Genomic DNA, 16593 nt, shown 5'->3' with positions numbered 1-16593 from the left:
ATGGGGACAAGGTCTTTAGCAGGGCCTGTTGCAACAGGACAAGGAGTAATGGTTTGAAACTAAAAGAGGGTAGATTCAGACTAGATACATGGAAGAAATGTTTTATTATGAGGGTGGTGAAACACTGGCTCAGGTTGCCCAGAGAGGTGGTAGATGCCCCATCCCTGGAAACAGTCAAGGTCAGGTTGGACGGGGCTCTGAGCAACCTGATCTAGTTGAAGATGTCCCTGCTCATTGCAGGGAGGTTGGACTAGATGACCTTTAAAGGTCCCTTCCAACTCAACCCATTCTATGATTCTATGATTCTATGATAGTGTGCCAGCATTCCAGCAATCCACTAAGTAAGGTTTTTAAGAACAAAGTTTATATTTCTGTTCCTACAAAGGTACTGCATATGTACACAAAGACAAGAAAGATGCATTAAAATTCTGAGGCATGTGCCAGGTTATTACATTGTCACTTTGGGTTTCTTTTTGTTTGACATTATGTGTGTGTGTGTGTAAATAATTTTTCAGTAAGAAAGACAGCATATATGTGTATTCCAGATGGATGGGGAAAAAAATTAAGAAATTGGAAGAGTTTTGGCAACACCTTATTGCTTTTCCCAAAGCCTTGTTTTACACAAATTCTGTGTCCATTGACTATTTTTGAGAGTACATGTAGAAGGAAGATCTGTCTACTAGTTGATTTCATTACTGATTTTACTTCAGGAAGGAAAATAGGTTTTCCCCTAACTTACAGTTCATTTTCTATTGCATTAATTTAAAAAGTAAATTGAAGAATTTGCTCTCTTTCAGCAGTGGATTTGGGGTTTATTCAGCCTACTTCGAAGCATTTTACCTTTCTTCAGTTTTTTTCATATTTGGAAATATTTTTTTTTTTTCAGTAGGGAGAGTCTCTGAGGCTTATAGCAACTTTTTTTGGTGTTAATTTCTACCTTCTATTGAATCATTTCATATGTTGGAAAGAATTTCTAAAGTATACATTTTACTTGGTGGCGTGCAATTACAGTCTTTAGTTTAAACTAGTCCTTTTCTTTTAATAATGTGGTGTGCATGGTTGCGGCTGCTGCTATTTTGACTGCAAGAACAATGGAAAGGTTGTGAGGGATCTATAATCCCAAATATGTTTGGAAAGGCTTAATTAGAGGTCACCTTTAAGCAAGAGCAATACGAATTCCAAGCTTCATGCAGTCTTAATATTACAGGGCAAATCGAGATTTGCACACTGAGGCCAAATCCTGACCTTTATTTACACGATCCGTGCGACACACACACAGGCACTGACATCCCAGTGCTGTGCCGTGGGCAGGACCGGGGGAAGGACCGGAGCAGCTCCCTGCCAGTCCCCGGGGAGCGGGATGGGGCGGGAGGTGGTGCAGCCCACTTCCCATGGTGCCAGGTTTCTTCTCACTAGAAGTGGACATAAGGCTGAGGTCAGATTTGGGTTACACAGTCTGAAGCTACCTTACTTCTGGGGGAAAAAAAAAAAAAAAAAAAGATCATGCTCAGCTTTAATTATTAAAGGTTATTACCTGTAGTACCAGTGAACTCAATTTTTTTTTTTTTCCCCACACTAGGGAGGATTTCACTCTTTATAATCCAATGTATCATTCTTGCTCATTCTCCCTCGAACACTGTTAAGTAACTGCTGAGGACAATAAGCGTGCGTTGTAGGGCAGAGGGCAGAGGAAGAAATGAGAGGAACGAAGTGTTTATCTGGGCTCCTCTTTGGAGGGACCTGGAGACTGGGCTGTTTTTTTTCCTCGAGGATGTTATGTTGCTGGCAGGAGCCAGACAGCATACATACCTTGACCTCGGCCGTAACCACAAGGAGAAAAACGGGGAAGATAAGGTGCGCGGCTGCCAGGACCATTCGGTATGAGCTGTGTTTCTGTCCCCGTTCGGTCTGTGCACATTAAGCGATATAACATTCAGCCTCAAATCAAAAGGCAGCGGGTTTTCTCCGTGTAGGAAGCGTGCTATCCGCCGTGATACGCGGTGAACTCAATATACGGCAGGAACAAAGGGCAAATGGTTTTTTTTGTTGATATTGTTTCCTTGTCAGTGAAGCCCGACGGCCCGGAGTACTCGACGGTCTGACACATCCAGAAGGTGATGACCAATTGTTAACAATCCTGTGAGCGACTTCTCCCGGCAGTTCTCAGAAAACGCAGCGCTGGGATGACGGAAAGGCACAGGATGTTACGGGATCCGTCTGCGGCTTCCGAGATGTGGGAAGCAGAGCTATGCGCGCTGTTTTCGGAGGATGCACGGCCGTAAACAGGAAACTTTGCAGGGCACAGCCGAGTCCTCGGGCTCCACGCAGGACGGGGGGAAGAAATCTGCTGGAACTGGTAGTCACACCCAGCGTGGGTTTGTCAAGGCGCGGGCAGCGTACTCGGGTTTCCTAAAAATACATCATTCATCCTTGGCGATTCTAGTCCATCGGGCCAGCTTATGGAGTGTTGTGGTTTTAAACCACTGGAAAAAAAAGTGAGATGTTCTGAAATTCAGGGCATTTTGGAAGCACTCTAATGGCAAACACAGGCTCCCTTAAGACTTTCTACTTAGGAAAGCACCTAAGTAAACAGTGAATTGTTAAACCAGTATTATGCAGAACTACTGCCAGTATTTCACTGAATTAATTTACTATTAGTTGAGTTAATTAGAGACGAAATCATTTCAGCCAATCCCAAACATAAAAAAGGTTGACCAGCTGCAGGAAAACTGCACAGGGAAGGGGAAGGAACAGGGTCCCTAGAGTACCTTAGCAGACCTGCCCTGAAACTCCCGGCAGTCCAAAAAACCAAACAGAAATCACTTGTCAGAGGAACCTTGTATTTTGGCTGTGCAGGGAAGAACAGCCAGTGCACTTGCACAGGGCAGATTCAATCTCCTCAGCCCTGCCCCTCCCTCTTCCCCAAAAATCATGTTGCAAAATCTATTCCTCCAATTATTCCAGTTCCGCTGGCGTTAAGATGTATGAGTTTAATAGCTTAACAAAGGATCATGGGAACAGATAAGTGCTCCAGCACGTCCGCTATTGTGTTTTGTGTTTTAGGCGCTCACTGTTGCCAGATGACCACTGAACAAAACGGCGCCTCTGACAACAATGCTTATGCCACAGCATTAATGAATAGAGAAAAACGCATCAATTTAGGAGTTTTCATTTTGATCATTTTTACCACAAAGACAATGCACGTGTACAATCCCCTAAGACTCAGCTAGCAGAACCCAGAAAGGAACTGTAAGGCTAGTCATTTAAACTGAATGCATTCACCACAATGCCATGTATTTGAACCCTCTAAGGCAAGAAGATAAAAGTCAGGAGGCTGAATGGACCCTCGTCCTCAGCTGACCGCTTATTTCCTACCGCATCATCAGTGACAAAGGCTGACTCAGGGAAGATGATCCTGAACACTCGCAAGTTAGAGCAAGGCTTGTAGAAATGGTCTGTCCTTTCACCTGCAGCTCCGGCACCGCTGCCTGCCATGAAGCCTGCAGAGGAGACTGGGCAGAAGCTGGCACCCAGAGCCATTTCTGCTACTCAGACTTCGTGTGCTTGTTGTCCTGCAGTAAGACCTTTGAGAAATAACTCAGCAGTCTTATTTCACCCCTATGTTACAAATAAAGAGAATACATTATTTGGGAGAGGAACTAACAACCAAATTGCAAAGTCATTTTTTGTATAGGAGTTAGTTATCCACTGTGATTTATATACTTCTCCCAGTAGATTTTTAATTGGGAAATAGGAAGGCAGAGAAGGGGAGCAGCAGACAACCTAGCAACTGAGACTAAAGACTAATATTACCCAGTTTGCTCTAATAGAAGCTGACAAACATATTGTCTTTTTCAGGCAAGGAGTATTTTGCAAAAGGAAAAATGTTTGTTCGCGAGTAGTCTGTTTGGCCAGCTCTGTCTCCTAAAAATTACCAGACCACTTGGCAGAAAGGGGTATTCCTTAGATTCTTTTAAAAGTAAAACCCTCAAAACGTTAACAACAAAGCGGGACAGGGGTGTGAGTCAAGTCCTGGAACGCCAGTAACTACGCCCAGTGAATATTAGCCCAGGACCCTTGCTTCAGGCTTAGCAAATATCCAGTCACCTTCATGCTAACAATTTTGGTATCTTCTGTACAACAGCATTTAGTCAGTTTAGGGCCTCCTGGTGTCTCATTACCTACAGATGGAAGAAGAAAGTAGCTTTTTGTCTCCTGAAGAGCCTATAAATCTCCCCTTTCTCCATGGCTTCAAACACCCGGTTCTGCTGACTGCCCCTACCACCAGCCCAACGCTGCCTCTCGCTCCTTCTCTCCTACACTATAAAACTTTCCTACTTTATCACTCACCTGCATATCATAACTACTCCTTAATGCGTACCAGGTGGCTCCACTGACAGCTGAGGCTGACTCTTCCTATCACAGATATTAACTCCTTCCTCGCTTCGCTTGACATTAACATTCTACGGATTTGGGTATGTCATCCCATGATGAGAACTAAAACAGGGTGGAGGAACTGGGAAGAGTCTTATGACCGCACAAACAACACGTTACCATCCTCTTTCTTTCCACTTCAGACCAGAAGAGCTTCTGTGCAGGTAATGCAGAGCAGTGGACGGAGGAGTGGATTCAAAGGCAGGAGACCTGCACCCCTGTTCTCTGTCCTGCCACTCAACTGCATGCAACCCTGCCATTAAGCAAGAACAAAATAGGTATTCAAATATTTCCTGCTGGCCAAGCTTTTTACAGGAAAAGCAGAGCAATAAAGGCTGAAGAACATTTTGCTATTGTACTTCTTAGTAATTGTAGTAGCGATCCGGGAGCTCATAACTACTAAGATCTGTGCTAGGGAAGTTGCTCCTATCTTAGAAAACTTGTAATACAAAGAAACAGAACAAAAGAGACATGATGGTGCTGGGACTAGTTGATTCCTTATATCACTCACTTAGGAGAGCCAAGCCTTCAACTCAGGAGTCTTGCACCCTGTCCACAGCCAGTACAACTATTGAAAGGCAACACCAAACACCCAGGAGATTGTTGCTGTTCAAAAGTAGAAAGATCATCAAGCCAACAGAGCTGGATAAGGAGATAAAATAATTTTAGTGAAGCTTATTCTTTTAAAGTTAGTCTGATTGGATAGTAGCAAAGAGCATCTTTGGAAAAAAAAATACTTTTCTAGTGGAAGAATTATCATTTAATTGTCCAGTTTAATTAAACTCTAAGATTTGCCTTGTGCCACTGGGCTTCTAACTGTAGACGCCAGTGGTAGAATTAATCTGAGCAAACATAGGTGTCTGAGACCTGACCTAATCCTCTAGGTTCCCTTTTCTTAGAGAGCAATTCTAGATCACAATTCAGCTCACTTGCAGCTGATATCTGAAACTGGTGTGATGAGTCTTCTCTAGTCAGATGAACTGCGTCCTGTCCCATCTGCCAGGTGACACTCTCCTCTTCAGTAGTTTCTTCTTCATATTTGAATCAAATGAATTGACTTTCAGCTGTGACCTCTAGAGATCAGATCTCAGACAGCATCTTGGAGGAGCAGAACAAGGCTGTAAGGAATTGGCTTGTGACTCAGAAATCTGCCTATTGCTTTCTGTTATCGTTGACACCATTGTGGACATGAAGGATGCCTCACCAAAGGGGTTATATGCCATACTCTCTTCTCTGCTTTTTGCCTCTACTTAGCTGCTGCTTCTGTGGAAAAAAAGGGGAAGCTCTGATCAACTAAAACACTTTAAAATAACAAAATATTTTCACATAAATGAAATAAATGTCAATAAAACCAGTGATATGGGAACAATAAAATATTCTGAATAAAAATACCGTCGTGAACAACAACAAAATCCCTAAGTTAAAAGGAGGCAGCATTACTTGGATTACAAAAACATGAAGGATTTATTTTGCATTGTTACTGGGATCCAAATGAAATGGAGATATAATTTCTCATTAAAAAACCAATATTTTTTTCAAATTCTAGCTATACTTAAGTCCATTTGTAGGTGCCAAACCTTTTTAGTAAAACCCTCTTTACTCCAGACTTGCAGGTAAATGTATACAGTCACATGCTCCGTTCCTCACTCTCAGCTTCCCTTTCCTTGTGAATCGGGATTCAAATTCATTTTTAATTGTGATCTGCAGCTGACATATCCAGAACATAAGTGATTTCAGTCACACCTGTACTGACCTTTGTCGGATTCAACTGAATCATGAGTCCGTGGCATCCTTTTCCTGCTATGTTCCACCCTGATTTGTATTTACGATGTTACAGCTAATTTTGTCCCTCTGAAATCAAAATGCCTCTCTCATTGTGGTATCTTTAAACTTGTTTAATGGCTATGAGAATGAACTCTTGGATACAAGACATAAGAGATCTAGAAAACAAACATTCTTATACAATATTTAAATTCATGTATATTTTAAAATTTCCAAATAAATTATTAGAAAGAACACTCCCTAACAGTAAAACAAATAAACAATAACCTGACTTCAAAACCTGGCTAAGCTACAGAAGATGGTAAATCACAAATGAGCTGCAGCGAGCATTTACTCAAAGTGGGTGAAGTACAAAAAATAGACACCCACTTGCTAAGGGCGAATCTTTGCTCAAGGATGCAGAAGCAGGAGCTGCAGTGAGATTGCTACGGTCCCCAGCCGTGGCCGGCCCATCAGCTGAGCAGGCTGTGAGCTGGACAACGTTGTGCTTTTCTCTCCGTACCAGACTCTCATTTCCTCCAGATGTGAACAGGACTGTAGAGTTACAGTGTCCTTGAACCCTGAGATTAAAAGTCACCGACCTGCTGGTTTGTGGAGGAGGATTTTTGGCTTTGGCTTAGTGGCATGGAACCATCTGCTCAAACGACCACCTTTCTTTTCTAGTGTGAATCTGTCATCACGGCAATTCGATGAGGCTCACAGGCTGGAACCTGCTTAGCTTAGAAAGTATCAGCCTGCTGACAAGCCACCAGCTAGGATGGACACTCGTCTGGAATGTATTTCGTCTTTGGTCTGAAGGCAACCACATCTATTACCCCTCTCAAGAAAATTGCAAAACTCTAATGTTTTCCCCTGGCGCTGGGGGGAACAGGGTGGGAGATGTGTGGTGAGGCAAGGGTGATTTATAGCCCTCTTTTTTAAAAAAATTTTTTTTTTACTTGTTTGATCATATTTTGCAACAACTTGTGGAAATTCAGTGGTTGGATGGTTTTAAGTAGTGTTTTAAAATAGTTGGGTAGGTCTCCTGAAACACTGTTATTTTGTATAAAATCAAATAAAGACAGAAATAATACACAGGTTCCCCTCACATGCTGCTTGCCAGGATAGGAAACATACCCATGCTAAAAAAATTGGAGAGTTTTAAGGGAGGAGAAAAGAGAACTGAAAAAACAGAAACAGTTTAGTTAAAACTTTTAACCTTGTAAGAGGGGGGGGGGGGGGGGGCAGAAATGTTCTTCAGGTGTGGGTTTGTAATTTTTGGCAAGATTATTTCTTCATATCTTTATGTCTTTCTGTGTACTTAGGCAACACCCTTACCTAGAATTTAATTTGGTGGCCTTGATGGAGAATATTTTGGTCACTGAGCATTTTAAGCTCCTTTTTTTTTGCTCTGGGCTGGAGAATTTCACTGTTTCAGCTCAGCATAGCACCTTGCATATGCTTTTATGTTCTGTCTGATTGTGTTAAGAGCAGTAAAGCCAAGGTTCCCTCGCTGTCTGCCAGGCCGCCTCCTACATCTATTATTTACTGTCACGTGCTGTGCTCCAGGCATCCCATGTAGCAATGAAAATGGAGAGGTGGAGGGAATTGTACTCTCCTGGCCCGTTGGCTCACAGGGTTGTATGTTTTAAGTCACACATTACTTTAGAGGTGGCTAAAGAAGAAGTCTAGTGGTTTCTATTAAAACACAAGGTTAAAACTATGGCCAGTCTTGAGGGTTAATTGATTCCATTGAAAGCATGGGGCATCGTCACTGATCAGAGACCAAATGGCACAACATGAAAAAAAATGACATAATGCATCTTAAATCATAATTCATTCTGAAATGACAATTGCTGTTTAACAAAACCGTTTGCCTCTGTGTGTGGTTAAAGGAAGCTGGATTTGTGTGTTCTTGTACAATCTTTATTAATGAATCCCAGATATTTCTACCAAAAAAGCCCAGTGTTCCAAAAAGAGGTAAAATATAAGGACAATTTGGTTCACCAGTGACAGCAGCTACCCACCTAGAATGCAATGCAAGGCATGCCTAGTATTTAAGCATGCAAATAAGTATGTACTAAAGTTTCTTTATACATGGGTACAATGCAACTATGTTGGACTCAGTGAGCCTTACGGGTCCCTTCCAACTTGAGATATTCTATGATTCTATATGCTTTGCATTCAGTTCCAAAGATATTCAGTGTCATAGACGTTTACTATGTTAATAAAGCGGACGCAGAAGACATTATGATTTGGAGGGGAGAGGAGAAAAAAAAAAAGGATGTTAGCCTTTGCTTTTGTATGTTGAAATATTTTGTATTTTCACTAAAAAGCAAGCCCTCAAAATGGAATTTTATGGCTCATGATTTACTATATATTTGAATGTGAACACATTTGAGAATAGTTAGAAGCAGCTCATTTTTTAATTCATGATGAAAAAGCAAAACGATGGGCTTTTCCTAGGTTACAGAAGTTGAGAACCATCCCATTTACACCAGCAAGCAATGGGTGGAGAGGGCATCACTCTCCAGACAGCTTTCAGAGTAACACATGGTCTTCTGTGCTGCTTACAGCTACAGGATCTATGTAGTTGTGGAAGTACTTGCTCCACTGTATCCTAAAATATAACCAGCTGTAGGACTGTGCTGTTCTACAGACAAAACAATCGCTGCTGTTTTGGGGTCTTTTCTTATATGTGCACAAAAGAGAATTTTATCCTTAAAAGCACACAGGTTAAAAGATATATTTGTTTTCCTTTAATGCAGAAAAAGTACATAAACAGCCTTACTCTTTAGAATAACAGATATAATGTGAAGTATTAAAACAACAGTCTACAACATGATAAATAATAGTCTGTTTTCTTTGTAAAATAAAGGAATTTGGACTTCAAGCCAGTTTCAAGGGCATAAATAACATCAATGTGCCATTAGGGATATTCATCAGTATATATTTAGCAGACAAAGTATAATGAAAAAAGATGAAAACCAAGTATTTTTAAAACGTGACAGCATTATAAGGTACATTTTAAAAAGGGAGTCACCTGTTTTGTCCACTAAAACTAAAATCAATATATTATAGCACCTGAATCTTATCTACTCTGTGCTACTACTGAGAATTAAGGGAACAGGAAAAATCATTATCCCCAATAAGGGAGCCGGGCAAGCAAAAACTGAAGGACGGCACGTGCTTCTGACCTCAGATGAACTGGTAACATAAAATGTGCGGTCTTATGAAATGCTGAACGCTTCTTGGACTCAACAAAACCCTGCCTTTGATTTTATGCATGTGACTGGCCCCTATCAACGAAGCACAAGCTAGATTAACCGCTCACTGTATTTACCTAGTAGGGAAGCGTACGGCTCCCCACACTGCAGTGCATTTCTTGTTTAGTTGAGCAGCTGCTTCTTTCCTCGATCCCCCGCTGCAGCTGTGGGACAAAGTGAGAGACCTTGCTGCCTTTTGCCCTGGTACAGTCGTTCCTGGTCATTCGTGCCTTTCGAGGAGTGAACTCCAGGGTCACGGGCTGTCCTTTGGGAAGCTTTGTTTCCTGCACTCACAATATTTACTCGAAGCTGACAAGTCCATCCTTCTAGCAGGACGTAAGCGATGTGGGATTCATGCGGTTTGAAGGGCACTTGGTAATTGAAGCCAGTCCCGCTTAGGGCTTTTGGAAGGAAGCGTGAAGCCTTGCATTCGACCGAGTTGTCAATGGGGCACCAGTGAAGAGAAAGAAGACAGACTCGTGTGCTCTCTGTGGTCTGTGTCACTGGGTGGATGGGCTGCTGTGATTTGAAACAGCTGTAAATGTGATCTTAATACTGCAGAAGTCTTTGATTGGAGTGCTTCACCCTCTGGCTGGCTTCTCTCTGCAGTTGTACTTCAAGGTGAGATGGTGCAAAGTAGGGAAGGAATCCCCGGACAGCAATGAACACAGAAAAAGGGGTCTAAAACTCAGCTGACAATGCTAACATATATCATGAGATCTTTTGTCGCCTGTTTTTAGACCTCGCGTGCAGGCAGTCTATAAAAATTTACGCAGAGAAAATAGATGTTCTTCTAGTGAAAATTCTTCCCTGAGAAAACATGGTGTTGATATTTAGCGCTACAAGTACATATTCTGTGTATCACCTACATGATGATTGTCCCCGTTATTGCCTCGCTGAAAGCATTCGCTACTCAGAATAATTCAGCATTAAAGTAAGACTTTAATTACAACCTTACGCTTCTGAGAAGACACTAAATGGATAGAGGCCAGGATATTTTTATTCTTCAGTCTGACTTGTCTTAACTCATCTATTGAAATTAGTTGCCCAATAGGCTTGCTGTCAGGGCCTGACCTGCCAACTCATAGAAGTCACTGTCCTCCATAACCATATCATGGTCTATGGATGCTTTCACAAAAACACACCTGTGTAAATATATACCCAGTGGAACTGTCTTTCACAGAGGGATTTTGCCAGGCTTGAAGCACATGCCGGGTTGTAAGTAATCCCATGGGCCATTGAGCTATTAAAGGTAAGCCTGAACTGAGGATCTTTCCTGGATCAGGTGCTGCCTGGGGTAACGAAAAGAAGTCAGCGAAACAAATGCTGCCTCTGCGGCATCTCTATTTATTGGGTGTCATAATGCAGAGTAGTGGCTCTGCCAGCTGAAGCAGAGGGACTGGGAAACGTCAGGCAGGTTTCCATCCCCTCCACAGCTCGCTCTGTCTTTTGTAGCCCATGTGCAACCCTCCACATCTACACTGCAGACCCAGGACAGTCATCAAATGTGAGAGATCCATATTTCACGGCCCTGGGGAGTGACATGATCTAGATCTTAATGCTTATAACAAAGGGATTCAGACAAACCAATCTGAAGTGATAATAAAAATGGAAGCTACATCTGCAGAGCAAATGTGTGGAGCTTTTCGGAAAGTGTGTTGTTTGCTGTGATGAATAAAGTCTTAGAGAAAGGCAATAGAAAAGCAAATATCCTTCCCTTTCCCTACCGACCCCTTTGTTGTAATAACTAATCTCAATAAAACGTGTATCTGAAAGCTGTCATTTTACCACGTTTTCTGTCCTGTCTTTCGCAGTGAAGAGTTCAGCCGTGACCTAGGTGCATCTGCAGTTATTTCTTTTCTCTCCGATTTTATTCGTTTTAGCCAAATGGAAACCCACGCTCTGTCTGGTTTGCTGAGGCAGCTGCTCCCTTGTGATGGATGGCGGTCGACTTTCATGTTTGCATACCTGTGGCTGATGCCTCCCATCTTGCATGACATCAAAGGGAAGCAGCGTTGACTGGCATCTTAATTTGAGGCTCGTGTTCTCTGTGCTTGGCTGGGCCGGGAGCGCTGCACTCGTTGAATTTTCTTCTTGCCGCTGTGTGTGTGCCGAGCCGGTGACCCCGGCCACTCGCACCCTCCCACACGGAGAAGGTTGCCTAATGTTGGGTGTGTTCTTCTGCTTTCATCTGCTGATGTCCACGAGATAAGGCACGGCGCATGACAGTTTGTTATTTTCGCTAAGTCTTTAATGGTGTGTAACATGTTTCTTAGAGGTGGGCTGATGTGGGGGTAAAGTCCTGAGGTCTGTTCAAAGATACAGGTCATGCTACAGCAACTGAGCTTGTCAAGACGTGTACAAATCAGGCTGTGCTGTGATATAAAGAGAATTGTGCGTTACTTGTGCACCCAGATGCTGAGGAGAGGTTTCCAGGAAATGTCAGGATCATCTTTTTATTTACATTATGGTAATGCCTCAGGCACCAGCCTTGACTGGAGCCTCACACCAGAAATTATGCAAACACACAAAGAGTGTCTGCCATGAAAAACCCTAGAAACTAAGTAGGCACCACAAAGAGGGTTTGGAAGAAAGGAAATCCTTCTCCTATGCTCACATGCTTTTCTAGGAAGATAGGATTGGATGGGACCAACTCAGTCACTGAGCTCGGTGCACCAAATCCATGGGCAACCAGATAGATGTCTAGGTGTCCACAGACCACCTACTTCAGAGAACTAAAACACTGTGGTTCAGCACATGACTTGTGTGCCTAAGTGTCCTTAGTGTGAGACCCCCCAGATCCAGCAGAGAGATTTAGGATAACCTTGCCTAAAATTTCAGGGAAGAAAAAAATCTCTATCTAATGCCCTGTCTACTGAATGGATCAGTAACACCTCTCTCTTTTCTAGGCTGACTAACCAGATGGCCACCTCCACGCAGAGATGGTAGGGCTCAGGATGGTAGCTGGTGAGTGGAGAGCATCTCCAGCACCTTGCACCTCTGCTATCTGCATGTCTTTAGCCTCTGGAGGTTTGAGTCCCCAGTACGAGATACCGAGAGAGTGACCGTTCTAAAAGGTTATGAGATTTTCTGTGTGAAAATACTTCTCATAGCTCCAGGGCTTGTCAGACCAATGTGAAATCAGAAAAGCAGTATTTCTAGGCCCCGGACATGCAGAGGGGAGATTCTGTTCTGTAGAATATATTTGATTTTTCCAGCAGTGGTCTAATGCAGAATACACAAACAGTCCTGACAGAAAACTGTAGCTGAGGCAGATAAACTGAAGCCATTTCAGACTGTGAAGGCCAAATCCTTATAAATCCTGCTTAACTACAGCACTGAAACATGAACTCAACTCAATCTGGAGAGGAAATTTCAGATCTGCATCTCTCTTGGCATTTCCTACTGACTCTCTGAAGCATCCCAGCTCCCAGCTATGGCTGCTGAGTATCCCAGTGCAGAAGCCTAACTCCTTCCAGTAAGAGATGTGTCATACAACCACTTATAAAAGAGGTATCTCAGCGTAATTAATTCTACTCCTGGAGCTGGGAGACTGCCTTATCTGTTTTGCTATACTGTTACAGTGCCCTAACTCCCTTTATTAGAGGTTTGCCTCTACAATCAAATGACTTTTAAAAAGTACTATTAGAGGAAACTGGAAATTCTGTGAGAGAATACCAGTCCATTGCTTTAATCACAGTATCAGTTTTCCTTGAAAAAAATCCCAAAGTCTTGATCAAATTCAGACCCACTTCATTTTTACATCTACAGAAGCTTTTTTCACCATACCATTTAAAAAGACAATTTAAAAAAAAGTTATGCTTCCCTATAAAAGAACTAAAATATATGTGTGATATGCAGTTGATAATACATTCACAACCAAAGAGGCTTGGATGACACTGTTGGTGTCTCATAATGTACGATTCTGAGTATAAAATTAGGAAATCTGTGGTCTGTGGATAAATATATGACCTTCCTATTTTCTCTGCTGCTAGAGTCTTAGGGTTTGGGTCTCACAGCATCAGGTTTTGGCTATGAAATCAACGAGGTTTGCCCAGTTGTAAGTGGGAAGATTTTGGCCTAGGTTTTGTTTTTTGTGTAATCTGATTTCTTTGGTTGAAACCTTCAGGATGCAAAAAATATGTGGGAAAGGAAGCCTCTCAGCTCTTGGTCATATCTTCAAATCTAGCCCAGACTACCACTGATTAAAAAATCTTTCCTATCTTCTGATAGTTGTTGCAATTTATGAGAGATACAGATAGAGTCAGCTGAATTCCAGGTGGAGAAAGCTCTCGAAACTGCACCTCGCTGGTGAGCCACCTGAAGGTCGACCACTGCAAAAATCAGAACTGCTCCCTTCCAGAAGTGTGAGATCCTTCAGGGTTACTCTCAGAACAATGTTCACTTGCCCGACTGGTGACCTTACTGGACTTCTTCTGAGATAAATATTTCTGGTTTCCAAGACTCTGTTCATAAACATAAACTTCACTTTACATTTTGTAAAAACACAGAAAAAAACCACCATATTCCGAGAAACCACAAAGAGAAACCCAGAGAGCATGATACCAGAAGAAAAAACATAGCATCTCCACATGAATATTGGTCTTGGCAGTGCAATGCTGTATCACTGATCTTGTTATAATATCTAAAATTACTACTCCATCAGTATTATTACCTGCAGGGGAGGAGAGTGACAGAAAGAGAAGTTCTTGGCAGGGTTCAGAAAGACAAACTGTCAGAAGAATTATAATGGACAAGGGTAGAAGTTTTAAAATTGGGATCATCTGATCCATTTTAACCTGTACAAGTTCAGAGTGAAGTCCAAGCAAATCGTATCATTTACCCCATTTGTCCTAAACATGAATTACTGTTAGGAAGGGATTGTTTCTATCTCTTGAGCCTAGGTGGCTAATGCAGCCTGGATGGACAGTTTTTAATTAGGTTAAGTTTGACAAGATGAATTCTACCCTGAATGAATTTGGAGAGTTCACATTTCTTCATATCAGTGGCACTGAACAATCAAACTAACTTGATAAAGTAGGTTCAGTTGTACAAAAAGCAGTTTAGCGCAGTGAAATTCACAGTTATTCATCGAGGTGTATACCCATATTTATAAGAAGAGGGACTATATCCTGCAAAGCAGTGATGCTGGCATGGATTTCATGTTCCTTGGTAGGTAACACATTAAACATGAGCTCCTACAGAGACAGCAACACTTAGAGGGTAAACATCAGTTTTGGATGTATAAGCAGATGAATACCTTGAATGAGTAGCAGATAATATTATCTCTTAATAGGATATTACTGAGACCATTTCTGCTATCTGTTTCCACCTCTGTTACCCTTCCTTCAAACAGGATAAACAAAACCAAGAAAAGTATAGCAATGCTTATATTACTGAGAAACAAATAGCATGCTGTAAGACTCAGGGGTTTGGTTTTTTTTGTTTCTTCAGTTGATCCAGAATATGATTAAAAGATTACTTCCTCAGCTTCACCAAGAAACAAGGAGAAAGATTAAACAGTGGGAGAAGGGTGAAATAGAACTTAGTAACAGCACACTTTTGCCTGGTTTATTAGCCACTGCTTCTTTTGAGCTAGCTTATTTGAGATGCAGCAGATTCCCTATTTCTGATTTTCCTTAAGAGAGGGCTGATAGTGTGACATGGATATTATAAAAGACACAAATCAGATCACTTTAAAAAAGTGGGGAGATTGTTTTTCAGTCTAGCATTGGTATGCATTTATCTCTCCAGAAAAATAGACTAATATCAAACTGGTCCTAAACTTCTAAAAAGGATTGGTAATTTAAGGCTTACTTCAGTCCCAGACTGCCCAAAGTCTTCTCACTTCTCTGTGCTGAGCTCTCAATTTCCAGCAGAAACATCCTCATTGTAGACTTTTACTATTTCCGAAATGTGCTACTGTGCTACAGCATTGAGAAATCCTGTTGTTCAGCTGTGCAGAAAGCAGGTGCCAAACAGCATTCCTCCCATCCCCACTCTGCACCATCATCTAGACTTCTGTCTCGAAAAGTGTGCACATCTGGAGGAAGTGTCCTTTCCTGGGGGATTAAAACATCTTGGTTTAACATCAAAGAACAAATAATTGCATGCATATATATATACACACACACACACACACACACACACGTATACATGTGTATGTCTGTACACGTATCAGTAGTTCCTTGCAGCAACCAGAAGACAATCAGCATTACTTTTAGTCCTTGCATGTTCTTCAGTTAACTGAGGTAATGGCACTGTGAGGCATATATAGTTCCATCATTGTAATCTATCCACAATGACTTGGGGTAAATATTTAAAAGCAGAGAAAGGGAACAAGAGATTACTTCAATTCTTAGGTCCCTTCTCAGCCAAATTTTCTGAGATCCTTTTCAACAAGATACATCTATCTTTGGTTTTCCTCTTGTAAAACTATGCCAGCATTGACCATCTTAACTCATTTTTCTGGCATAAAATCAAATTTTTACTGTGTTTCTTAATAATTCTTTGAAGTCTGAAAAAATTCATTAAATTTTTGCCTTTTCTACCAAAGTCCTTCACCTAAAAAAAATGCTCTCTCCTAAATAAAACACAAATCTGCACATATGCTTGAACTAAGTAAGGGGGATGTAAGGAGAAGACATTTAGAGAAATCCAGTTCACTTGCAAGAGAAGAGAAAAAAAGAGAGAAGGGCAAAAGAAAAAGAGGCGATGGCTTGCTGTAAATTTTAAATGTTGTTTTTAAGGGCCTGGTTCAATTCTCATGCATATCAGTCAGATCTGTTTTTATGACTTTGAGATATGGACCACAGATAAAACTTCCACAAAGATTATACTATATTTTTCCTCCCCTCACGATAACAAGTCCCTTTCCGGTTTATATCCTAAATTAACCCCACCAACAAAAATAGCCCAGCATGAGATCTGCGAAGGTCACCGACAGAACTCCCCGCTGTAGGGAAGGCTTGCGAGGCCACCTGCACGCAGTGGACATCCTGAGCAGGCACAAGGGCAGCGAACATGTAGCTCGGCTTCCCATGCGCTGCATCAGCTATTGTTATAAACACAATTAGCTGACAAAATGATTTCTCCAGTGAAACAAATAGAACGCGCTGAGTGATTGGAGAGA

This window comes from Haliaeetus leucocephalus, unplaced genomic scaffold (assembly GCF_000737465.1).
Source record: "Haliaeetus leucocephalus isolate CR32 unplaced genomic scaffold, Haliaeetus_leucocephalus-4.0 Scaffold130, whole genome shotgun sequence".
In the NCBI taxonomy this organism is placed as follows: domain Eukaryota; kingdom Metazoa; phylum Chordata; class Aves; order Accipitriformes; family Accipitridae; genus Haliaeetus; species Haliaeetus leucocephalus.
The sequence above is the reverse complement of the archived record's forward strand: the minus strand, read 5'-3'. Positions refer to the sequence as shown.